This window comes from Macaca nemestrina, chromosome 2, assembly GCF_043159975.1.
Source record: "Macaca nemestrina isolate mMacNem1 chromosome 2, mMacNem.hap1, whole genome shotgun sequence".
Taxonomy (NCBI): Eukaryota; Metazoa; Chordata; class Mammalia; order Primates; family Cercopithecidae; genus Macaca; species Macaca nemestrina.
Window position 1 is genome coordinate 8,675,719 of NC_092126.1, and position 26,630 is coordinate 8,702,348.

A 26,630-nucleotide genomic window follows, 5' to 3' on the forward strand; every position below is an offset into this window, starting at 1 on the left:
GGCTGTAGGTGTGTAGCTTTATTTTTGGGTTCTCTATTTTATTCCATTGGTCTATGTGTTGTTTTTGTACTGGTCCCATGCTGTTTTAGTTACTGTAGCCTTGTAGTATAGTTTGAAGTCAGGTAGTATGATGCTTCCAGCTTTGTTCTTTTTGCTTAGGGTTGTTTTGGTTATTCAGACTCTTTTTAGTTCCATAGAAATTTAAGAATAGTTTTTTCTAATTCTGTGAAAAATTACATTGGTAGTTTAATAGGAATAGTGTTGAATCTGTAAATTGCCTTGTTTGCCCATTTTTTAAATGGTAATTGTTTTTCTCTGGTTGAGTTATTTGAGTTCCTTGCAGATTCTGGATATTAGCCTTTTGTCAGTGCATAGTTTGCAAATATTTTTTCCCATCATGCAAGTTGTCTGTTTACTCTGTCAATTGTTTCTTTTGCTGTGTAGAAGGCTTTTAATTAAATCTCATTTTTCTATTTTTGCTTTTGTTGAGTTTGCTGCGTTTAAGTTCTTAGTCGTGAAATCTTTGCCTAGACCAATATCCAGAGGAGTTTCTCCTAGCTTTTCGTTCAGAACTTTTATAGTTTTGAGTCTTACATTTATTAATCCATCTTAATTTTTGTATATAATGAGAGGTCCAAGTTCATTATTCTGCATATAGCTATCCAATTTTCCTAGCATCATTTATTGAATGGAGTGTAATTTCTTGAGTGTATATTTTTGTTGACTTTGACAAAGATCAGTTAGTTGTAGGTGTGTGTCTTTACTTCTGGGTTCTCTCTTCGTTTCCATTGATCTTCTTGTCTGTTTTTATACCAGTAGCATGCTGTTTTGGTTGTTTTAGCCTTGTAGATTAATTTGAAGTCAGGTAATGTGATGCCTCCAGTTTTGTTCTTTTTGCTTAAGATTTGTTTCCTATGAACTTTAGGTTTATTCTTCCTAGTTCTGTGAGAAAATGACATCGCTAATTTGATAAGCATTGCACTGAATCTGTGGACTGCTTTGGGAAGCATGGTCATTTTAACAACATTGATTCCTCTAATTAATGAGTATGGGATATTTTTTCATTTGTTTGGGTCATCTACCATTTCTTTCATCAGTGTTTTGTAGTTCTTAGAGAGGTTTTTTTTTTTTTTTTACCTCTTTGGTTAAACATATGCCTAGGCATTTTAATTTTTTTAGCTGTTATAAATGAAATTGCCTGCTTGATTTGTCTCTCAGCTTGAACATTATTAGCGTATAGGAATGCTACTATCTGTATATAAATTTTGTATCCTGAAACTTTACTAAATCCATTTATCAAATCTAAGAGATTTTTGGTGGAGTATTTAGAGTTTTCTAGATATAAGATCATATCATTAGCAAATAGGGATAATTTGATTTCTTATTTTTTAATGCAGATGCTTTTTATTTTTTCTCTTCCCTGATTGCTCTGAAGAGGACCTTCAGAACTATGTTGAATGAGAATGGTGAAAAGTAGGCATTCTTGTCTTGTTCTAGTTCTTAGAGGGAACGCCTTTAACTTTTCCCCTGTAAGAATGTTGTTGTTTGTATATTTTTCATATATAGCCTTTATTTGAGATATGCTCCTTCTATGCCTCATTTGTTGCAAACTTTTATCATAAAGGGCTGCTGAATTTTATCAATTTTTAAAATGTGTTTATTGAGATGATTATATGGATTTTGTCCTTAATAATTATGTTTATTGACTTGTGTATGTTGAATCATCCTTACATCCCTGGGATAAATCCCAACTGATCATGGTATACTTTCATTTTGATGTGCTGTAGGATTGTATTTGTTAATATTTTCATAAGGATTTTTACATCTATGATCATCAGGAGTTTTTATCTGCAGTTTTGTTTTTTGGTGGTGTTGTGTCCTTGTCTAGTTTTGGTGTCAGAGTTATACTGGCCTCAGAGAATGAGTTAGAAAGACTCCCTTCCTCCTTGATTGTCTGGAATAGTTTTAGGAGGATTGGTATTAGTTATTGTTTGTATGGGTAGTAGAACTTGGTTGTTCAACCATCTAGCCCTGGGCTTTGTGGTGGTGTGATTGTTGGGAGAGTTTTTTTTTTTTTTTAAATTATTACTGATTCAATCTTGCTACATTATAGTTCAGGAATTCTATTTCTTCCTGGTTCAATCTCAGGAGGTTGTATGTTATTGGGAATTTATCTATTTTCTCTACATTTTCTGGTTTGTGAGCATAGAGTTGTTTATAATGGTCTCCGATGATATTTTGAATTTCTGTGGTGTCAGTTATAATGTCTCCTTTTTCATTTCTGATTGTGTTTATTTGAATTTTCTCTATTCTTCATTAATCTAACTAGTGGTTTATCAATTTTGTTTATGTTTTTGAAGAACAAACTTTTCACTTTGATGATCCTTTGTAATTTTTTTCTCTTTATTTTATTTAGTTCTACTCTGATTTTTTATTTCTTTTCTTCTGCTAACTTTTGGTTTGCTCTTGTTTTTGTAATTCCTTGAGGTGCAACATAAAGTTGTTAATTTGTGATCTTTCTACTTATTTGACATAGGCATTAACACTATGAACTTCCCTCTTAGCACTCTTTTGCTGTATCCCACAGATTTTGGTATGTTGTGTTTTCATTTTTATCCAGTTCAAAAAAATTTTAAATTTTTATCACTAGAATGGATACATTAAGTAATGAATGTAGAAATTAATTCTTCCTTGACCCAGTGATTATTCAGGAGCCTTCTGTTTAATTCCCATGTATTTGTATAGTTTCTAATGCTCCTCTTTGTATTGATTTCTAGCTTTATCCCACTGTGGACTGAGAAGATACTTGATATGATTTTGATTACTTTTAAAAATGTGTTAAGACTTGTTTTGTTGCCTAACATGGTTTATATTGGGGAATATTCCATGTTCTGATAAAAAGAATGATAAAAAGATAGGTAGAATTTTCCATAAATATCTTTTAAGTCCATTTGTTCTAAAGTTCAGTCTTCATTGTTAATTTTCCTTCTCAATGACCTATCTAGTGCTGTGAGTCTGGTGTTAATGTCCTCCCACTATTACTGTATTGCTGTCTGTCTTCATTTAGATCTGGTAATATTTGTTTTGTAATTTGAGTTCTTCTATATGGGTACATATATATTTAGGATTGTTATATCCTCTCACTGAATCGATCTTTTTATGATTATATAATGACCTTCTTTGTCTTTTATGATTATATATATTATATATGTCATTTATTATTGTATAATGGCCTTCTTTGTCTTTTTAAAACTATTTTGATTTGATGCATTTAAAAATTTTTTTAATTAAAAAAATAACTGTTTTTGATTTGATGGAAGTATTCCTACCTGCTCTTGGTTTTTGTTCCTATGGAATATTTTTTTCCATTCCTTTCCTTTCTGTGTACATGTGTCTTTACAAGCAAGGTGAGTTTGTTATAGGCACCATATTGTTGGATGGTGTTTTTCAGTCCATTCTGCCAATGTGTATATTTTAAGTGTTGTATTTAATAAATTTATATTTAAGGTTAATGTTGATATGCAAGACTTTTTTTTTCCTGCCATAATGTTAATTCTTCTCAAGTTGTTTCATAAATTTTTTGTTGCTTTCTTTTTCTGTGTCTTTTTGTCTTTGTGGTTTGATGAAATTCTGTCATGTTGCCACTTGATTCTTTTTTCTTCCTCCTTTGTGTGGACATTCTATGAGAATTGTGAGGTTTATTGATATGGTTAGACTTTGTGTCCCCACTCAAATCTCATCTTGAATTGTAATCCCCATGTGTCTAGGGAGAGACCTGGTGGGAGGTGATTGGATCACAGGGATGGTTTCCCCCATGCTCTTCTTGTGATAGTTCTTGCAAGATCTGTCGGTTTCATAAGTGGCTTTTCTCCTTTTGCTCACTCTTCTCTGTCCTGCCACCTTGTGAAGAAGAAGGTGACTGCTTCCCCTTTCATTATGATTGTAAGTTTCCTGAGGTCTCCGTGGTCATGCAAAACTGTGAGTCAATCAAACCTCTTTCCTTATAAATTACCCAGACTTAAGCATTTCTTTACAGTAGTGTGAAAATGAACTAACACATTTATATTTCCATGTGTTTTTGTTATGTTGAATATCAACCTTGCATTTCCATGTGTAAGACCCCTTTGAGAATTTCCTATAGTTCCCGTCTGTTGACAGATTCTCTCAGCATTTTCCTATTTGGGGAATACTTTATTTCCCCTTCATTTATGAAGCTTATTCTGGCAGGATAAAAATTCTAGACTGACAATTTTGTTTTCCTTCACTTTGAAAATGCCATTCCATTCTTTTCTGGCCTGTAAAATTTCTACTGAAAAGTCCACCATTAATCCAAGGGGATTTCCTTTATAGGGAACTAGATGCTTTTCTCCTGCTAATTTTAACACTCTTTCTTTTATTTTACTTTAGATATTCTGAATATACTATACTGAGTGAAGTCTTTTTGCAATGTGTTTGCCTAGGGATCAATAGGCCTCCTGTATATGAATGTCTAACTCTCTTGGTAGTCTTGGGAAGTTTTCATCAATTATTACCTTAAATAGGTTTTCTAAACTTTTCCTCTCTCTTCTTCCTTGTGAATACTGGTAATTCATAAGTTCAATCACTTTATATAGTTTCAGACATCTCAAATACTTTATTCATTCTTTACTATTATTTTTTCCTTATTTTTGTCTGACTGGTTGATTTCAAAAGCAGTGTCTCCAAGGTTTGAGATTCTTCTGCTCATTCTAGTCTTTTATTGAAGCTTTCGTATGTATTTTGTATTTCCTTCTACAAATTTTTCACTTCCAGAATTTCTGCTCCTTTTTTTAAAGATCTCTCTCCTTGGATAATTTTTTATTCATATACTGAGTTGATTTTATTATTTCTTTGTATTTGTTTTCATATTTCGTTGAATCTCATTAAGCTTCTTTAAAATCAATATTTTGAATTCTTTATCTGGCATTTTTAGAAATTCTTTTTGATTGGGACCTGTTGGTGAACAAATTGTTGTGGTCCTTTGGTGGTGTCATATTTCCCCATTTTTTAATATTTTCTGTGCCCTTCCATTGATATCCGTTTATCTGGGTAGCAGTCACTTGCTCCAACTTTTTGAAATTGCAAAAGATATAGGTATGTGGTTAAGATATTTTAGCTTTTATTTTGGGTGCCCTTGTTAGCGTGATATTTGTATTACTTCTTCATCATTATACAGGGCAAGTGGTATCTGATTTTCTTGGTGACTTAGGGTCCGGTTATAAACTGATGTTGTAATGAAGTTTACTTGGGGACTTCAATTCCAACCCAGCCAGTCTTTGGGCTCCAGAGGTAGCAGTGGGGAGATGTGCCCATTTTTAAGTCCCATAGCAGCTCACTCTGGTTCCAATGTTAATGGGTCCTAAGGGCTGATTCTTGGGCCTCCAAGTGGCTTGCTCAGAAGCTAGTAGTGGAATCCATGGGCCAGGTATTTTAATAGGTTCTCAAGTTCCTGGGCAACTGTTGTGGTATGAGTGATAGCAGTAGCGTTGGAGCAACCCACTAAAACCCAGGTAGCCTGTGTTGGTGTTGTTAGAAGTTGTGACGGGTTGGGCAGGCTAGTGCCCAATCCCACAGCTACTTGTAGCGGGGTAATGGGTATTGTCCTAAGTGTGCTTTGGAGAACTTGGTTTCCCCTTTTCCTCCTCTGGCTGGGTGACAGCTGCAGCCATGTTGCCTCAAACTCGGCTCAAGTGTGGGGCACAGCCCAGTGTTAATCTCTCAAAATTGCGCTAGCTGTGGGCTTGTGACTAGAGAGGGTGGGGCCTTTCTCAGGCAAGCACCGTGGGCAAGAGATTGGGGGAGTGTGATCTGCTCGCATCTCAGTCTCACAGCAGCCTGTTGTAAGGCAGTGAGTATTGTCCTAGCTGTACATAGAATAGCCTGCTTTCCTTGTTCCTCCATGGCTGGTGGCTGCAGCCATATCCACTTGAATTCAGCCTGAGGGTGGGGCACAGCTCAGCATTAAATTCCCAAAAGGGTGTCTTAGACCTGAGACCAGCAGGGAGTGGCACCACCCATGCAAGCAGCATAGGCAAGAAGCTCTGGAGAGGATAGTGGATAGTCTGCTTGTGTCTCAGTTTCACAGCGGCCTGTTACAGGACAGTGGATATTGTCCAAATGTGCAAAGGATAGCCTTGTTTCCCTGTTCCTCATTGGCTAGGTGGTAGCTGCAGCTGTGTCAGCCCAAACTCAGTGTGATGGTGGGGCACAGCCCAGTGTTAAATTCTCAAAATGGCATAGTGACCCTGGGACCAGAGAGGGTAGGGTCCCTCCCAGGAAAGCAGCATGGGCAAGAAGTTATGGGGAGTGAAGTGTGCTCATGTCTCTGTCTCAAAAACATTTGACAACAGGGTGGTAGAGCCCTCCCAGGGGTGCATGCGAGCTCCTGGTCTTCCTTCTCCCTCCATGGAGCAGCACAATGACAGCAGCCATTTTCGTGGATACCCTATATCTAGACTTTCAAGGTGGTGCCTAGCTGAGGCTTTTCTATGCCTGGATGCCTGTGGGATTCCATGTGGGCTCCTCTTCTGGAAGCAACGTTTCGTGCAATCTTTCAGCAGCTCTGTATATAAGTCCTGAGGCCCTAGTGGGTCAAGGTTTTCTCCCATATCCAAGCTCATAAAAGCCCATTTCAGAGACCTGGGGCTTTCACTCTGACTGTTGTTTTCTATTCCGACTCTCAGTCAGTCCCTGGCTAGTCATGCTGCCTCAATCTCTACTTACTTTTGGTCTTCCTGTCTGTTCTGTGGTGAATCCTAGTGTTCTCTCCTAGACAATCTGTTCAAAATGTATCTACTCCCTATTCTGGTTACACTCCATGGAGAAGACACATGCCACCTGCATCTAGTCAGCCACCTTGCTCCCTCTCCTTGTAATTTCTTTCAAAAAATACTGTGCTCTTGATAATCTGTATATTCATATGTATATCTCTATACCGTTATCTGTTTTTCTATCCCTATCTATCTAATCATCCATCTATCTATCCATCCATTATCTAACTAGCTAGCTTTATATTTTACTGTGTCTGAGAATTTTTTTCCAGGGTTTGAGATTTTTTTTAACCAGGGATGCATCTGTTTATTCATTTTGGAAAAGTAATGGCTTAAAATTTTGCTGGATTCATAGTCCTCTGACCAACAGAGTTCTACTCATGCCTCTCAGGACTAGAAAACTCTCTACTTTCCTCAGTCACTGTGATGCATTCAGCCCACAAGTGTTATGCAGAAAATTTAAATACAAGTCTTTAATTTAGCAGATCCACCCACAAGGTTCCAGAAGCTTAAGTCAGCATGAGTCTTTGAGAAAATATCACCCTGGAAAAAATAGTACATGTGAGAAAAATACTGTGAATTTAGAAGCATTTGTTTTACAAACTACAGATGCAGAGTGAAAGAAAATGACATCTCACTTTGATATTAAGCATTCCCCCATAACACATCCATCTGCAACATGTTTTACAGTCACTTACCCGCTAAACCTCACTGCACACAGATTTGCACATGAGGCACAATACAGCTGACCCCGTTTTACAGATGGAAAGAATAAAAACACAGAGACATTAAACGAATTTCTCAAAGTTTCCAATCAGTTTTCAGACATCTGTCATTGGGAAGGAGTGAATTAAGTAAGTCACACAAGTTATTTTATTAAAGTTGAAAAATAAAATTATATTGGCTCCAATTTCTTCTCTTTAGAAGGGTATTTTTGTTTGAGACTTGGTTAAAAGAGCAGTCAGGAGATTTGTCTTAAAGCCATTTTTGTGTAGCAAAACTACAGTCTTTAATTAGATTGTGTTTATTTGGGGTGGGTTGGCAGGAAAGGCAGTGTTTGCTCAGTGATCTCATCTTTACACTAAAGGGGATGGACAAGATCAGTAGTTCTCAAAGTATGGTTTTCAGACCAGCAGCATCAGCATCACCTGGAAACTTGTTAGAAATGCAAATTCCCATGCCCCACCATTTACCTACTGAATCAGAAACGCTGGGGATGGGCCATGAAATCGGCTCTTCACACCCTTCAGGTGATTCTGATGCATGCTAAAATTTGAGGACTAAAGTTGGACTAAAAGTTCTCTAAAGGCCTTCCAGCTCTACAATTCTGAATTCGTCCTGTTATTAAGATGATAAACTGCATCTTTTCAGGCTGGGCCCTGTGGCTCACGCCTGTAATCCCAGCACTTTGGGAGGCCAAGGTGAACAGATCATTTGAGGTCATGAGTTCGAGACCACCTTGGCCAACATGGTGAAACCCTGTCTCTACTAAAAATACAAAAATTAGCCAGATGTGGTGGTGCATGCCTGTAGTCCCAGCTACTCAGGAGTCTGAAGAAGGAGAATCTCTTGAGTCCAGGAGGCAGAGGTTACAATGAGCCGAGATCGTGCCATTGCACTCCTGCTTGGGCAACAAAGCAAGACTCCTTCTCAAAAAAATAAAAGATAAATTACATCTTTTCAGATAATTTAAAAGATATTTTAGGCTCTTCAAAACACATATTAGTTCATCTGCATGCTTTGTGAAGAAGGTCTGTATTAGCATTCTCTATTTTAGTGGCAGAAGAGTTGAGGTACAGGCTACAAAACTATAGGAATCAATATGTGAGACTGTGTAGTGTAATCTCTCTCTTGCCCAAAATAGAAGGCACTTATATTTTCATTTTGCAGCTCACATTTTGAAAACACAGTCAACAAAAGCGAAGAATCAGCAGACATGGAACTCAGGGCTATTCTTCCATTTAGTTAATGATCCTGGCAAGAGTACCTATTTGTCCTTGCAGCCTTCAGGTAAAGTGTAAGCATAATACTAGCTACTGGTTTCCACGTCAGTAGCTGGTACACACCTTTTGAGTGACTTCACTCATCACAGGACATTTGCATTATTGGCTCACAGCTGACTACCATAAAAGATGGTGCACTCCTTGAGGACAGGAATTGAGTTTTACCAATTATAAATCACCAGTGTTTAGCACTTATCACATCTATGTATCATCAGAACATAGATCCTGGCTTGGTCAGTGGGGGTGGGATGAAAGACTATTGAATAAATACATGGATGCTTGGTGCAGTTTGGATGTGTGTGCCTGCCCAAATCTCATATTGAAATGTAATCCCCCATGATGGAAGTAGGGCATAGTGGGAAGTGACTGGATCATGGAGGTGGATTTCTCATGAATGGTTTAGCACCATCCCCCTTAGTACTGTCTTTGTGATAGCGATTGAGTTCTCATAAGATCTAGTAACTTAGAAGTGTGTGGTACCTCCCCCGCTTGCTCTCTCTTGCTCCTGCTCTGGCCATGTGACATGCCTATTCTACTCTCCCTTCCCCGTCCACCATCATGGGAAGCGTCCCAAGTCTTCCCCCAGAAGTAGATGCCGCTATGCTTCCTGTTCAGCCTGCAGAACCTTCAGCCAATTAAACACCCACCTCCACTTTTTTAAAAATAAATTACCCAGTCTCAGGTATTTCTTTGGAGCAATGAGAGAATGGCCTAATACAATATTGTTCTTCTTTATCTTTGCTATTGTGTCAACATGAAATAATAATAAACGTTTATTTTGCCCTCAGATGCTGATCTTAAATAAATTTGCCAAAGCAGAGGGACTTTAAATGAGTTGCATGGCCTCATAGTTCTTTCCCATCTCTAAACGTCTTGGTTCAACAAATAATTGAATGGAATCAATCTCCTTTTGACTGACAGTTTTGACAGCTGCTGTTCTCAAAATGTCAATGTATAATCTGTTATTCTACTTACCAAAATTTAAAACTGAACAGAGACATATGTACTGTCAGTCTTATTCCTATGATCCCCAGTTCCTCCCTTCTGCCCTGTTTTATCCCTTTCCTCCCTCATGTCAGTGAAGTGCCTTTAAATTCTGAGCAATTCCAAAGCTCCTGCGCCCCAAGCTAGAAGCAGGATTAGAGCTCATCTTCCCTGAGTATTATTACAGTGCTTTCACAGTGAAGTCTCCAGCTTTGCAAACTAATGGGGCATCATAAATGTAAAGCTGTTCAAATAATAAACGAACCTTCTCTTTATGCTTAGCCAAGGGAAGGGAATATTAAAGTGAATAAGAGTAATAATAAAAAGCAAGTTAGCAGCATGGGTATAATTAAACTGAATAGCTCACACACACAAAATAAAGCTCTGAACATTGACTTCCTCTGGGACACACCCCAGTACACCCAGACCTCGCCTCAGAAAGGTATGCACAGCTTGTCATCCTAATGTAAAACAAACACCTACACTCACCCTGTCATCTACAAGAGAAAGACAAATTTGGCTCTTGGGTGAAAAACTCTTCCAGCCCTTGGGAGCAAAAAAACACCGATTTTTTTTTTATCCTCACTATTCAGGATACCAAAAACGAAATTCCTCGAATTGATAGGACCACTGGCTCTGATGAAAGGGACCTGATGCAAGAGTAGGCTATTTGCATTCAGTGTTATAAGTGCACTTTTTATCTGTGCCAGAAAGTATAACCAGCAGCATCATAGGAACATTTTGACCCTAAAAGCTACTTTGCAGATCACCTGGGGCCTTTTCCTTCCAGAGCATTCATTAGAATGTGTAAGCTCTGAGACAGCTAAGTCACCACAGGTGAGGTTGCTATCATCTGCACTTTCTCTCCTGAGCCATTTTAAACCCCATGAAGAATCAGTCACTTAGACTAGGTTACACCCACCTTACTTTCTCAAGAGCTCTGGGCCTAAATCACCCTGGGTTGAAGATTAGGAAGTATTTCCTCATTGCTCTTGATAAATTGAGCTTGTGAGAGCATGGTCTCCAGATTATCTGTAATTTGGAGACTTGGTGCTTTTATTTACCCCCTTTCCTCTAAAGAGACTATTCACAAAGAGGCCTCTTCTAAGATGCCCTTACTTTTTAGGAAAACAAAATATTCACCAAAAAAGAATTATGTGTATGAAGTGTAAGATGCTTTAACCTCAAGAGCTTCTCTTGTTCTTTTTTTTCCCTTCTTGTACTTTTTTTTGAGACAGTTTCACTCTTGTCTCCCAGGCTGGAGTGCAGTGGTGTGATCAGGGCTCACTGCAACCTCCGCTTTCTAGGTTCAAGCAACTCTCCTGCCTCAGCCTCCCAAAGTGCTGGGATTACAGGCATAAGCCACTGTGCCCAGCTTCCCCTTTTTGTACTTTTGAGACTCACATATCCTCTATCTAGAGAACCAAAAGGGAAAGCCTGCACACTTCCATGGACATTAGTAATTACATCAGTGCTCCAATTGCATTGCTCCATAGCCCTTCTTAACCTGGAAAAAACACTTCTGCAGTGGAGCATGGCTTAATATAGAGTTTTCTCTCCCATCATTCAGTAATCATAGTCAACTGACTGGTTCTCAAAGCTGCCAGTTTCATTGAAAAGAAAGGTTTTCAGAAAAAAGCAGAACTGTAAAGGTCTTCTACTCTATTGCCCCATTTGACAGTTGGTGGAGTTGACAAGCCGAGAGATGTTTGTCTGAGATCACTAAGAGGACTCAAGTCACACTTCTGGACTTCTGTTAGAAGCTTTCTCTTTTTCTCTTGTGACATACTTGGTAGTCGCAATTTTCATACTATTTATCATGGAATTCTGAAAATATTAAGCCTAAGATAAAACAAGATTAATTGCTCATATTCTAGAAGCTTCCTTAACATCTGAGTGATTTTGAGAATTTGCATGCCTTCTTTAGGTCTCCGTTTCCCGGCTAATAGGTGTGTTGGAGTAGTGATACCAAGTGTGCCTTCAAGCTCCAGCGATCTTTGGTGTTCTACTCAACAACTGATGCCTATCAAAAGGAGTGTTGCTTCTATGAGTATGGATAACCAAGAGTTAAACAAGTGAATTATGTACACGGGATTAATGTACATGTATTATACACATAAAACAATCCTGAAGAGCACATTGGAGCTATTACATTAACATTTAGCTAATTTTTTATTATAATAATTTCATTTTATAAAGCAGAGAAATAGAACTCCTGAGAATATTTGAGCCCTAGGTTTTCACCCAGCTTGAGTATGGGCAAGTCACTTAACTTCCCTGAGCCTCAGACATTTCATCTGTGAAATGAGAACAGATGGTAGGGTAGGGAAGGGTAGGCAAAATACATAGAATACATAGATTTTTTTTTTTTTTTTTTTTTTTTTGAGACAGAGTTTCACTCTTATTGCCCAGGCTGGAATGCAATGGTATGGTCTCAGTCAACTGCAACCTCCGCCTCCTGGGTTCAGGTGATTCTTCTGCCTCAGCCTCAGGCATCCGCCACCATGCCCAGCTAATTTTTATATTTTTAGTAGAGACAGGGTTACACTTGTTGGTCAGGCTGATCTTGAACTCCTGACCTCAGGTGATCTGCCCTCCTCAGCCTCCCCAAATGCTGGGATTACAGGCGTGAGCCACTGCACCCGGCCCAGAGATCTTACATTATATTTTCTCTAAGAGACCTTCTAGCTTTTCCATTCAGTGAGAGAAATCTGGTATAACTCTCTAAATGTTTGTATCTTTGTATGTGGAAATATGTGGGTCATTTGGACATAGAGGCAAAAGATTGGGGCAAAGAGACTTGGGGGCACTGGCTAGAAGAGTAGAAGTTCTAGGGAGTTCCCTCCTTTTTCGGTGAAGTTGTCTGTCTGTTGAGGGGAGGGAAACTATTGATGGAGGCAATAAGAAGCCAAGTGTTAATGTAAATTCTCTCTTTTTGAAACTTCTGCTTCTGAATCTGTTTCCCTTTACAAGCAAAGTCGCTGGGCAGCTATAAGTAGCATTCTTCATATGAACACAATTATAGTTCCAGAAAGCTACATTCTTATTCACGTGTGTGAGTGTGTGTGTGTAGGTTTATAAAATCAATCTTATACATTCTTAATTTAAACCAAATTTACCTAAATTAAATGTATTCATATTACATTAACAGTAATTTTAGCTAAATGATTAATTTTTGTAGTAAAAGAAAAAATCAAAGGTAAACAAATAAGAACATACATTTAGACATTGTGTTATGGTTTTGAAATAAGCCTTGTAATAGAAAATTACATTTATGTAATATACATAATATGTAAAAATATGTTAAAAAGTTACGAAAAAATCATTACTGAAAATGATTTTATTTCTTAGCAAATATCACACAGAAGCAACAACAGAAAATAAAATGTGTACTTATTTTTGGACTTCAACCACAAACACACTGATAAGCTGAGAGCTCCTGGCACAAGACTGGCGTAATCATGAACTAGTTGGCTTACAACGCTGCCAAAGTCTCACACTCTGTGACACACTTAGACCTACCTGAACAATACAGAAGTGAGGTCAGGAGTATACAGAGCCCACTAGAGCATCTTCATCACCAGGCCATACTGAGAACAATTTCATTAAATATCCAGGAGCTCTGTTTACCACTGAAATAAGTCAGCTTTCCAATACAGAAGACATGTTGTCAGGAAATGCAGTGTGGTCTGCTACCTTGGCACCATTTTTTCTCCTCTCCTAGCCATAGTCACACTCCTAACGGCAACTGGCAGATTCTGGTGGGTACAACATGCAATGGAAGTCAACACCTTGTATTTTGGGACTCAACTACCACGGACTACCTGATTTACAATGAAAATAGCATGAACGTTATGTAGATAATAACAGAGAATAATTAACTACGCATAGGCATTTTAATCAACCACAAGTCAACATGTGTGGTCAAAAATAAACCTATTTGCTTAATGACCTTAAGTAAGTTACTTCCCTTCTCAGGACCTCAAAGGAAATGAACCAGATCAATGGTGCTTAACACCGGCTGCACATTAAAATATCCTGGGGACCTTTGAAAACTATTGATATCCCAAACCCTGCCCCATGCCACCACTAAATTAGAATCTCTAATGGTAGGGTCTGGGCATTGGTATTTACTGGAAGCTCCCTGGGTAATTCACCCAAGGCTGAGAAACACAGGTTCGTTTTGAAAACAAGCAGGGAAGAGCATCAGTGAGAGTCAAAAATTGACCTTAAGGTTAAACTTTGAAGTTGAGACTATAAAGGGGAAGACTGTTTAGAAGGGAACATGCATATGTTGGAACCACTCATTAAGGTCATGTCCCACAATCTTGCTACTGTGCAGACAGTACCTGAAAAACCCCAAATTAAATAAAGTCTCACGGAATCAATTAACTTGTTTGAGAGAAACTGAGATTGCTGCTTTCTGTGGCAATATTCAGACTGTAAAGTTTTTTCAGTCTTCCATGAGTGGAGCTGCTTAAGAATTAATACACCACCCAGCAAAATAGCACCCCAAAAGTGCTATTGCCTCATTCTGGCAATGAAAGCTGTGTTTTCCCTGAGGCCTTGCTTCGTAGGCTGGAGTTGCCATGGGAAGCAAAGCTTTATTGGGATGCCAGAACAAACAGACTCTGAAACCATCCCAGCATAACTTACAGAGCTGAGCTGCCTATAAATCAAAGAGAATCCTGAGGTCAAAACCACTTAGACACACACAGACACACACACGTACAGACACACACACACACACACACACTCTCACACATATGCATACTCCCTGAGAAATACTACAAAAGGGGAGATGCATCAGGGAAATCCAACTAAAATTACTGCATGTAACTAGTAACAGAAATTTATGTGCCCCTTTCATCCACGGTTCTCAAAGGACAGAATGTGCTAAGATTACTTGTCTTTTGAAACCTTTCCAGTGTTTTGAGGGATTAAAAAGGAGTAATTTTGCATATGAAATCTGGCAAGTGGAAGTGGCTGTAAGGGGTCATCTACTCCATTCTTTCAAGCATAGTTACGATGAAATGAAGTCATTTCTCTCCTTCTCCTTGGCAAAGTCAATTCTGCACCATTCCATTCCAAGGTGTCATCTTCCAACCAGCCCACTCTGTTTTTCTCTAGAACACTGCTTTTTCTTTCTTTCTCTTTTTTTTTTTTTTTTTTTTGCTATCTCCCAAATTCACAACTTGTAAATGATATGAAGACCATGGACAGCCAGGGAAGAAAGAAGGTGGAAGCAAATGGGTGGGAAACAAGCTTGGAATAATTCCTGGGTCAAAATAAAGATTCTTGTATATGATTTTATTTTGTTCTCATTAGGCCTGGCTTTTTATTGGATATTAGTCAACCTGGAGCTTAACTAGAATGTAAATGCTTAGCACTAGTGTACTTTTAAAACATCTCCTCACTTTCTTCTTAGGTCTTCCATGTCTAGACTTGTACCTCATTTCCTTACTTGTTCTAATTCAACTTCTCTAACTCAACAATACAGTGAATGTGCAAGGCAGCTACGGTGTAGTGAAAGGAACCTTGCTCTAGTTCACTTAATTGAATTCCAGTTTTTCTATTCATTGGTAGGGTGACCTTGGGTGAGTTATTTTACCTATTTGATCTTCAGATCATATAAGGTTTTTATGTGGATCAAATGAGTTATGAAAACTGTATCGTGCTGTAAATATGTAGGCTGTTTTCTCGTCTCTTCCTAATGTTAAGAGAATAGACTGATAACATATTCAAAATCTTCTTAAGTACTTCCTCAAAAAACTTTTAGAGTAACTCGGGGAGTCCTTTGTGGTCAAGTACTGGTCAGGTTTGTTTTGCTCACAGTCACTAAACCATAGTTTTACAATTATTCATATAGTGCAAAGGTTTTTACCAGCATCTTTTTCTCTAAAGTATATTTTTCCCAGGTTTTTACTGGGGCACTTTAGTTAAAACAAGGCTTCAAAGAAAAAAGTCCTAAGCTAGTGGGAGAGCTTCAAAGGTTTCTTGCAGAGTCAATTAGCACCTATAAAATTTATCTCTGTTGTTACTAAATGGCTATTAAACTAAAGTGAAGGCTAATGATGACTGATCACCACCACTTCCTCGAATTGTTGTTATTTAAGTGGAAAATAGCTCTTAACTCTCGGCACTTAATATTCAATGTGTGACAAGTTTAAGATTCAGCAACTATTGTAGATTTGAGGTTATTTTTAAAACTTTTTACTGTTTATGAAAGTAACCCATGTCACTGTGATAAGAAACCTGCCATTGATTTTTTTAAAAATTTTATGGGTACATATTACGTGTACGTATTTATTGGGTATATGTGATAGTTTGATACACACATGCAATGTATAATTATTACATCAGGGTAATTGAGGTATCCATTACCTCAAGCATTTATAATTTCTGTGTTGAGAACATTTCAATTCTACTCTTTTAGCTATTGTAAAATACACAATAAATTATTGTTGACCATAGTCACCCCATTGTGCTATCAAACACTGAATCTTAGTCATTCTATCTAGCCATATTTTTGCACCCATTCACAATCCCCACTTTCCCCTCCCTGCCCACTAACCTTCCCAGTCTCTGGTAACCATCATTCTGCCCTTTATCTTTATGAGTTCAATTGTTTTAAATTTAGCTCCCACATGAGTGGGGACATGCTACATTTATCTTTCTGTGCCTGGCTTATTCCACTTAACATAATGCCCTCCATTTCCATCTGTGTTGTTGCAAATATCTGGATTTTATATTTTACGGTTGGATAATATCCCATTGTCTGTATGTACTACATTTTCTTTATTCATTCATCTGTTGATGGACACTTGATTCCAAATCTTGGCTATTGTGAAAAGTGCTGCAATAAACATGGGAGTTTATCTCTTCATTGTACTGATTTTCTTTCTTTGGGGTAAATACCTAGCAGTGGAATTGCTGGATCGTGCAGGAGTTTAATTTTCAGTTTTTTGAGGAGCCTCCATACTGTTCTCCACAGTGGCTGTTGAATTTCTTTTATTATTCATTCTTTCAGGTGGAAGTTTTGTTGCGTAGCTGGCACCAACTACAGCTTAGGTGTCTGCCTTAACATTAAGTGGGCAAGATTTCCAGATGAGTACTGACCTCCATGTGTTTTCTGAAGGGTTCCTAAATCAAGTAGGCACATTAATATCAGAGAGTACAGAATATTGCCTATGCTATAGTGCAAGACTGAATAGAATCTCACCTTTGCCATTTCACAGCCTCTTGATCCTGGGCAATTAAGTCCCCTATACTTTTATTTCCTCACTTATAAGAGGGAGTTGATGAAAGCACCTGCCTACAGGCATTGTAGTGAGTGAAAAAATAAATAAAAATTGTGCAGTGGTCACTAGCATTTGGTGACCACGTGAATGCATTTTTTATTTGATAAGGTGAGTGATATTTAAAGTCAATAATTAATTTTAAAAGTCTGAACAGTTACTATGTTTAAATGATCTTTTCTTATATGAACAACTCTCAAATTATGTAATTATAGGTATATATTTCTATATTATATATATAATGGTTCAATATGTGGATTTTGCTTTGTGTCTTATTTGTATAGTCTGATTATAGAATTAGCACAAAGTCTGTTTTTGAAAGAAACAAAACATATGAAGGAATAGAAAAAAACACTTCACCTGTATACAGTTACCCAAAAGCATCTGCTGTTTTTATACATTCTCTTTTAAGCAAATTTTAACATCAGGAATACTACTAACATAGAAATTAAAAAATGAGTATTTTCTGGTTTACATAGGTATATTTGCTATATATAAAATTTCCTACAAAGATAAGAAAATTACTGGTTATTTTGCTCATTAATATTTGACTCTTTCATGATCATTTCCACTTTCCTTTGATTATTAATCCCTTTAGAGCAGGATTCTTGATTCTGACTGCACATTAGAATCACCTGGGACCTTTAGCAAACTACTGAAGCTACCACTACTGAAGTTTCACCTCAAGTCTATCACAAGAAAATTTGAGGTAGGGCTGGGCATTTGTGTTTTTAAATTTCCCCAAGTGATTCTAATTTATAGACAAAGCTGGGACCACTGCCTCAGAGGGGCTTAACTCTTCCTGTGGCTCACAAAAAAAGACCCCACCTTTCCTATCTTAAAGCATTGTGATAAATCATTCCTCACAGCCACCGTCCTGCCAAACCAAAAATCTCTTTGGCATCAAATCTCCTGGAAAAGCCACCAGAACTATGTGTCTCAGGTGTTTTGCTGGACTCCTGTATTACCCTTCCTTCTTTATTACTGTTTTTTGGAATGTCACATATTATCACCTATCCGTATTCAATAACTTAAACAAAACCAAATCTTTAGATTCCTTTCTTCATCACAGCATTTTTCTGTTAAATTCTCCATCCCCAAACTCTTATTCCTCATTTAGCTCCTTCAACACTAACCTCTTTTGATTCACTAGGCAGATTGCTGTCATGCCAAAAAGAAAAAAAAAAAAAAAAAGCTTCTGGAATAAGATAGTGGTGGGCTAGGGTCTCAGTCCTACCACCTTCCAGATGGGAGGATTCAATGAGAGTAACAAAATGTAAGTCCGTGAGTCACTGCCTAACACATCTTACGAGAAACTTTTGTGGTGTACTTCACAACAACCATAGCTAAGGTGCCTGCTTTGCCATTAAAATAAGTTGGTGAACAGGTAACCTACAGAATGGGAGAAAATTTTTGCAATCTACTCATCTGACAAAGGGCTAATATCCAGAACCTACAAAGAACTCAAACAAATTTACAAGAAAAAAACAAACAACCCCATCAAAAAGTGGGCAAAGGATATGAACAGACATTTCTCAAAAGAAGACATTCATACAGCCAACAGACACATGAAAAAATGCTCATCATCACTGGCCATCAGAGAAATGCAAATCAAAACCACAATGAGATACCATCTCACACCAGTTAGAATGGCGATCATTAAAAAGTCAGGAAACAACAGGTGCTGGAGAGGATGTGGAGAAATAGGAACACTTTTACACTGTTGGTAGGATTGTAAACTAGTTCAACCATTATGGAAAACAGTACAGCGATTCCTCAAGGATCTAGAACTAGGTGTACCATATGACCCAGCTATCCCATTACTGGGTATATACCCAAAGGATTATAAATCATGCTGCTATAAAGACACATGCACACGTATGTTTATTGCGGCACTATTCACAATAGCAAAGACTTGGAATCAACCCAAATGTCCATCAGTGACAGACTGGATTAAGAAAATGTGGCACATATACACCATGGAATACTATGCAGCCATAAAAAAGGATGAGTTTGTGTCCTTTGTAGGGACATGGATGCAGCTAGAAACCATCATTCTCAGCAAACTATCACAAGAACAGAAAACCAAACACTGCATGTTCTCACTCATAGGTGGGAACTGAACAATGAGATCACTTGGACTCGGGAAGGGGAACATCATACACCGGGGCCTATCATGGGGTGGGGGGAGGAGGGAGGGATTGCATTTGGAGTTATACCTGATGTAAATGACGAGTTGATGGGTGCTGATGAGTTGATGGGTGCAGCACAGCAACATGGCACAAGTATACATATGTAACAAACCTGCACGTTATCCACATGTACCCTAGAACTTAAAGTATAATTAAAAAAAAAAAAGATTTCCTAATGAAATAAATACAGACCTCCGGGTATGCCCTGAAGGGTTCCCAAAATCAGGTAGGCACATTAGTATCAGGTAGTATAGAATATTGCCTATGCCATAGAGCATGGCTGAATAAAATCTTACCTCTGTCATTTCACAGCTTCTTGATCTCCATTTCCCTTTTCTACCTCTCCTTCTGCTTCTTTCCTATAGAAGACAAATAATTTTATGTACCAAACTGTCCTGGGAATATTTCCTGGAGAGAAATCCCCACTCCAAAGGGGAAAGTCAACTGCATTCCATACTCACTCTTATGGAAAGGATGAGCCACATCACAGGAAGAAGGGGAAGGTGAAGGAAAAAGATGAAGAGTAAGAAAGTTTCTGAGAAGTTTAGTGTAGGATGCACATATTTAGTGTATGATAGATAACCATCTATGACCCCTTCAACATAACTTACTCTAAAAACACATTATGTTCAAGATTTCTTGAGTTGGAATTTTTGTTTGGTTAGTCAGTTTGGAGTTTTGGGAAATGTGTGTTTGGGCAGAAGCAGTCCTCAGGGTAGCCAGGCTATATTCATTCCTCTTCTTCCCCAAATCGATTTACTCCAAGTGTGATATCATGAGTTACCTTTTACTGAGGCCTTCCTATTTGCTGTTCTAGGTGAACAAACTTCAAAATAGCATGTCAGTGGGGATATATGCTCTAGGAAAAGAATACTACTTGTGTTTTCATGTCTATGCCATCATTTGCCACTCTGAAGTTCCTGCTTATGCTCCCTTTGGAAGGATCTCCTATTCATCATCTCCTCAACACTTCCAAACAAACTTCTAGTTTCATTGGAAATACACATTCCTCTTCTGAATGCTCATCATTACTGACCTTTTACATCTCTTCTGGTCTACTCTCTTTTTTAACTTTGAGTTCTGATGTCTATGTCTAATAATGTTTCATGAGCTCCATTAAACTATGAACTTCATGATGTGCTTATACAGTGATGCTCAGCACAGCGCCTCACACAGAATATGCACTCAGTAAATATTTTTGGAATTAATTAATGCACTTATTCACAATAAACTACAGTTATTTTTCTCTTGTTCCCTTTTTCTCTCTCCCTTTAGTGAGGAATATAAGTGCATAGATGAGGTGTACCTAGAGACATTAGCATTTATCCTGATAAAAACATTTATTGTTATTCTAATTCTTATCATTTAATGTTTAACAAGTTTTTGCATAGTATTTCTTGCAAGTCATAAAAGCAAAACAATTCTCTTAACTTTGACTAAGCCATGTTGAAAGAAAAGAGGATAGATTAGGGGATAATAAGAGGAAAGTTCTTGATAATTCCTAAAATAGTTGCCTGTCACTGTTGCATAAATGAAGAATAAATATGCAAAAACACAGCAACTTGGGATTTCTTCAGTGAAAAATAAAGTTCCAACTTCCTCTCTTGTGGTATTTAATATTGCTGAGACATATGACACAAAACAAGAAACTTCATAGCTGGTAATCATATTTAATAATGGTTCATAATATTATCAGAGTTCTTTACACTTATAGTTCACTTCACACTCATGAATTAATAGCCCAGATGAGAATAAAGGACATGAGAAAATCGAGAAGTTGGTTTATCCAGAAGTTGAGCACTAATATTGAAATAAGAAAGTGGCATTGGTATGCTTGATGGAACACTCATGGATAATGAAGTTCAAAAAATTAAGTAGTTAGATGTTCAACAAGAAAGACAAGCAAGAAGAAAAAGTCACCATTAAACTATTACTCAGTGATAATTATCTTTACAATGTTGGTATATTATTTTCCATTTCTGATATTTGTATTTTCTACAAATATAATCTCTAGCCACATTTGTTTAAAACATAAGGATTTTAATACATATAGTTTTATATTATGCTCTTGTACTTTCATACCAAGTATATATTTTTTTGTATAACCACATATCATTTGAAAACATGACTTTTAATGCCTCCATAGTATCAGAATATTTGGATATATTATAAAATTATTTATTCATTTTTTTATCTGTTAATCATTTAAGTTCTCAGTTTTTTATTTTCAAAAATTCTGTCATAAATGATATTTCAATAAATATCTACATATCCATATGGCTGTGCACATCTCTGCCTACCCTCTTAATTTATAATTCTAAATACAAAATTACTCTTTTTTTTTTTTTGCAGCTTGGTAAACCTACAAAACTAAACGAATGATAATGTTCCAAGTAACCTTTAGACTATAGTTCTTTATAAGCTCTGAGGTTGAGAGCATATGCATTGGAAAGAGCCATGGCCTGGAATTGAAGAGAACTGATTCTAATCCTAGGTCCACCTCCAGCTCACTGCAGGCAACAGGAATTACTGCTCTACCTCACAGGTAAATTGTGGGGATTCTCTCAGTTATTCATTTTAAGACCAATTTGATCAGAGATTTTTAAACTTTAGCATGCATCTGAATCATCTGGAGGGGCCTGTTAAACAGAAGTTGCTCAGACTTATCCCAAGTATGCCACATTTAAGTCTGTCTCGGCGCTAAGAATTTGCCTTTCTAGCAATTTCAAGAGGTTGCTGATGCCTCTGGCCTGATGACCACATTTTGAAAACAGCTCAACCCAAGCATCTGTTTAGAGGAGGGATCAAGGTGGTGATGATGCAAGGAAAATGTCTTCTTTTATTTAAAACAAAACGTAAGGGGTGTAAGAATCAAAGCAGAATGTTTAACTGGAAAAAAAAAAAAGGCGAAAGGATCACTAAATTCTCTCTGCTTGAGTCCAACCATGCCCTTTAAGAATTTGGCTGATTCCTCCCCCATAATGCCACAACACAGAGATGAGATGCTTTCCCTTTGATGTTCTAGGTCAAATGTGGTTCCGTACACCATATCTTGGTTTCCTTGAAAACAACAGATATAAGATAGAATTGTTCAAAATTACTTTACGAACATAAATGTGAACTGAAGAGAACAAATTATAATAACCAGAAAAGTGCCTGGCTTACATAGTATGAATATGGGAATAATTCGATTCTAATATTCTATAATAATTATTATTCTATAATAATTCTAACACTCTATTAGTTAATTATCTCCAAAATTGTAGGTCTGAGCCATCGTACACCTGGTCTCCCAAGCGGTCTTAATTTCAGCTGTATGGCCCCAGGACAACTTTATATACCTCTTGCCTGGCTCCCTTGCTTTCCAGAGCTCAGTCAGCCCCTTAAGGTCAGAACTATGCCTTCTTTCCACCTGGCACAAACTGTCTTCTGATCACTGTGACTAAAGTTGTTTAAGGCCAACCCACTTGGTTTCACTTAAGGAACGTACTTCTTCCTCAAGAGACCAGCAGGACTTGAAAATTGATAAAAAGTTGAACCTCCCTAAGTCCCCCAACACCTGACCTCTTTTCACTATGTATATATAGTCAAAAAAGAAGAATGTTTTCATCATAGCACAATTCTAGCATGTGTCTAATAAGAATTGTGGGCGTATGGGAAAGAAAGAAATAATGGTGTTGATCTGTCACTGAATATAAAGCTGTCCACAATTAGACAAATAAATGGAAATCAGAATGTTCAGCCTCTGCTTACTGAGTGGATTTTAATTAAATGGTTAAAATCATTTTGTGTGATCACAAGGGATGAATCTAGGACTGATGTGTGAACACTACAGGGCAAGAATGGGAAAAATAACACTTATTGAGCACATACTGTATACTGTGATAAATTGTGGCATGTACTTTCTGAGAGATGACCAAGAGATGAAGTTGTTTAAAAATAGATTCATCTGCCTTAAAAGATAATGGGGGCCGGGCGCGGTGGCTCAAGCCTGTAATCCCAGCACTTTGGGAGGCCGAGACGGGCGGATCACGAGGCCAGGAGATCGAGACCATCCTGGCTAACACAGTGAAACCCCGTCTCTACTAAAAAAATACAAAAAACTAGCCGGGCGAGGTGGCGGGCGCCTATAGTCCCAGCTACTCGGGAGGCTGAGGCAGGAGAATGACGTAAACCCGGGAGGCTGAGCTTGCAGTGAGCTGAGATCCGGCCACTGTACTCCAGCCCGGGCGACAGAGTGAGACTCCGTCTCAAAAAAAAAAAAAAAAAAAAAAAAAAAAAAGAAAGATAATGGATTGCCTGGTACTGGAGGCATTCAAATTCAATTTTAGTTCATTTTCTACTTTTTCCAATAATCCTTCTGGTTACTCCAGTTTTCTGGATCCTGGTACACTTTTTATTTTGCTAATGTGTTTTTCTGCTTCTATTCTTACCTCCTAAAATCACTGTAGCTAAAGTAATAATTTAAAAATGTGAAATGCATCATAACTATACTGAAAACACTTTAGTGACTTTTAAATACAAATCAGAGCTCTTAACACGCAGTGCATGGCCTGGCTGGCGCTACCTTTCTAATACCATTTCTTCCACTCTCCTCCATGTACCCCAGGCTCCAGACACGGAGCCTTCTTTCTGTTGTGTGGACAGGCCATGCTCAAACCTTCCTCAGCCCATTTGCACTTCCTGGGTCTTCTGTCTGTGATAGTCTCCCCTAAGAACAACACTGGCCCCAGTTCAGCATTGGTATCTCAGCAAAACGTTTCCCCTTCAGAGAAACCTATCTTAACAGCCCTTTATGAAATATAAAACCCCTACTTGCATTCAATCACTTTAAAACCTGTTTTTTCATTGTATTCTTTTCATGTCCTCTACTTATACCACCAGAATGTGTGTTCCAAGAAAAGAAAGGCCTTGTCTATTTATTCAGAACTGCATTTCTAGCACTTAAAGTAGTGTCTGGATGGGAAAAGAAGGAAGGAAGGAAGGAAGGAAGGAAGGAAGGAAGGAAGGAAGGAAGGAAGGAAGGAAGGAAGGAAGGAAGGAAGGAAGGAAGGGTTAAAAGGTTCTAAACTACCTATTTTAAGCAGTTTGTTAGCCAATACATGTTTACCAAGTATCGCACAATTTCATTTTCAAGCTTTGAATGAATTTTAAATAAACTGACACATAACCCAGTCCATATCCTTTTTCCTACAAACAAATTGTCTTATTTAATCACTCTGTTTTAGAGATGGAGAAATTGAAGGCCTATGCAGTTGACTTGCGCAAGGTCATGTGGCAAAGCTGAGACTTGTTTTTTCCACTGCATCACCCTGGAATTTCTTAAACTCTCCAACCAGACTTACACCTTTCCTCTAAAGAAAGCAAGAGAGAGTTCAGAGTCCTTATTTTTAAACCTGCATTAAATGGAAACCTTTGGAAGAGCAGGTGGTGGTAATGCTATGAATCTGGCTCACCAAGGGAACACTGAGGTCATGATATTTTTCACATTTAGTAACTTCAAAAATATAGAGATGATGTAAACTTCCTAAGACTCGTTGCCAGCCTAGCGATACTGGTAACTCAGGGCAGGAGGGCACGTCATTGGTCATGACAGGCACATGCAAGGCCAATGAGCTCTCTCTAGTCAAAAGAGATGCTCTGGTAATGTTTTCAGATAGCTGTCTTGGATTCACATCCTGCTTACAGTAACACTAGCAAGGCTGCTTAAATTTCCTGTTAGATACATGACAAAAATATCCTATGATGTGAAGAAGTTGCTAAGACCAAATAGTACCTACTTCATAGAGTTGAAAGATTTAATGAGCGAAAACATTTAATCTGCTTTGCACAATCTCTGGTACTCAGTAGTGCTCATTAAATGTCACTTTTTAAAATAAAATACTAGTTTAGATGAAAGTGCATTTTAATGTTTGATATTTCTGAGTTAAATTGGGCTCCTCATCTCTCAGCCTGCTCCAATCTCTGCTTACAGTAACACACTGACAATGGAAGAATCATGCAATCATAGGTCAGACTCTAAAGGAACATTCAGAGTGGTCACCTGCTTACACATTAGGTGACGAAAACAGAGAAAAATGACAACAGACTGAGAGCCTTAACCCAGGGCAGTGATAGAACTGGAATTTGAACTCAGATCTCTTTTACCCCAGTTCGTCGCTTTCTTCCTTTACCCAGACAGCAATGTTACCGCACTTTGCATTTGGCCCATTTGAAAATTTAAAAATGCTTTTTTTAACATCATAAAATATTTAATTGGAATATAAAGGTTAAATATATTCAAGGTTTACAACATAATTTCCTATATCTATATATTATGCAATAATTACTATAATCAACTTAACATATTCATTACCTGTACATGAGATGCCCAGATGTCGTTCATTTGATAACTGAAAGTTTGTACCATCTGACCAACATCCCCCCTCCATTTTCTCCATCCCCCAGCCTCTGGCAACCACAGTTCTACTCTCTGCTTCTACAAGTTGGCCCATTTGTAAAACTTCTTTCTACATTAAATATTCTTTGCCCCAAGGATAAGATAAATAACTCCACCTTTAGACTCGAGGCCCCAGTAGGTTTGCATTCATTCTTCCCATCCTACTGGAAGTTCTCATGACCTCACTATATGTATTTCATCACATTGGGAACCACAAATAGTATATCATATTTAGGAACATGTCCAGATCTAATATCTATGATTTTATATTCATAATAATGATTTCAATCAAGAGATTCTAAAATAGTTTCTAAATATGCTTTAAAGATTTTAGCAAAATGTGAACAATAAGTAACATCCATACTATTTTTAAGTGGCCTTTAGAAAGATAGGTATCAATAATTTAGAATTATGTTCTGTATAATATTTGGTTCCCAAGCAAAAAGAATAAGTGCTGAGTCATTGTAAAGGGTAGAGGATTTTAATCTTAAAGTGTTTTAGTAATATTTGTGTTGCTACTTACACCTTAAATTTTGGGGAATTAACATTTTCTATTCATGTAGAATCATCCCTGGGCTAATTCTAATTTATACTCTGTAGCTCATCATTTTTTGAACAAGTCCCTATGAATTTATATTCAAAATTAAGAAAACAAAATCATTTTGCCTGACTTTACTCCAGCAATGTGCTTCTGTAGGTCTGTGTATGTAGACTTTCATGAATCAACTAATATTTTTACTACTGATTTGCATATGAATTTTAGGATATTTTAGCTCTATTTGACCTTCAACTGGCATTTAATCATTAAATGGGAAATTAAATAGTGTATTTATCTCTGTGTTGATGAAGACAGACAAAATTAATACTCATTCCTTAGCTGTTAGTGATGTCTGCTTACATTCCAAAGGAAGGCATTATATCAAGGA

At 37.5% G+C, this 26,630-nt stretch overlaps 1 long non-coding RNA gene across 1 annotated transcript in view; it reads right to left on the minus strand.

The window, feature by feature from the left end:
* Window positions 1–26,630, minus strand: part of LOC105470869 (uncharacterized) — a 167,942-nt gene that overhangs the window by 43,974 nt on the left and 97,338 nt on the right. Inside the window, exon 3 of the long non-coding RNA XR_980825.2 lies at window positions 19,562–19,624. This is a non-coding gene — a long non-coding RNA (uncharacterized lncRNA). The remainder of the gene's footprint in view (window positions 1–19,561; window positions 19,625–26,630) is intronic.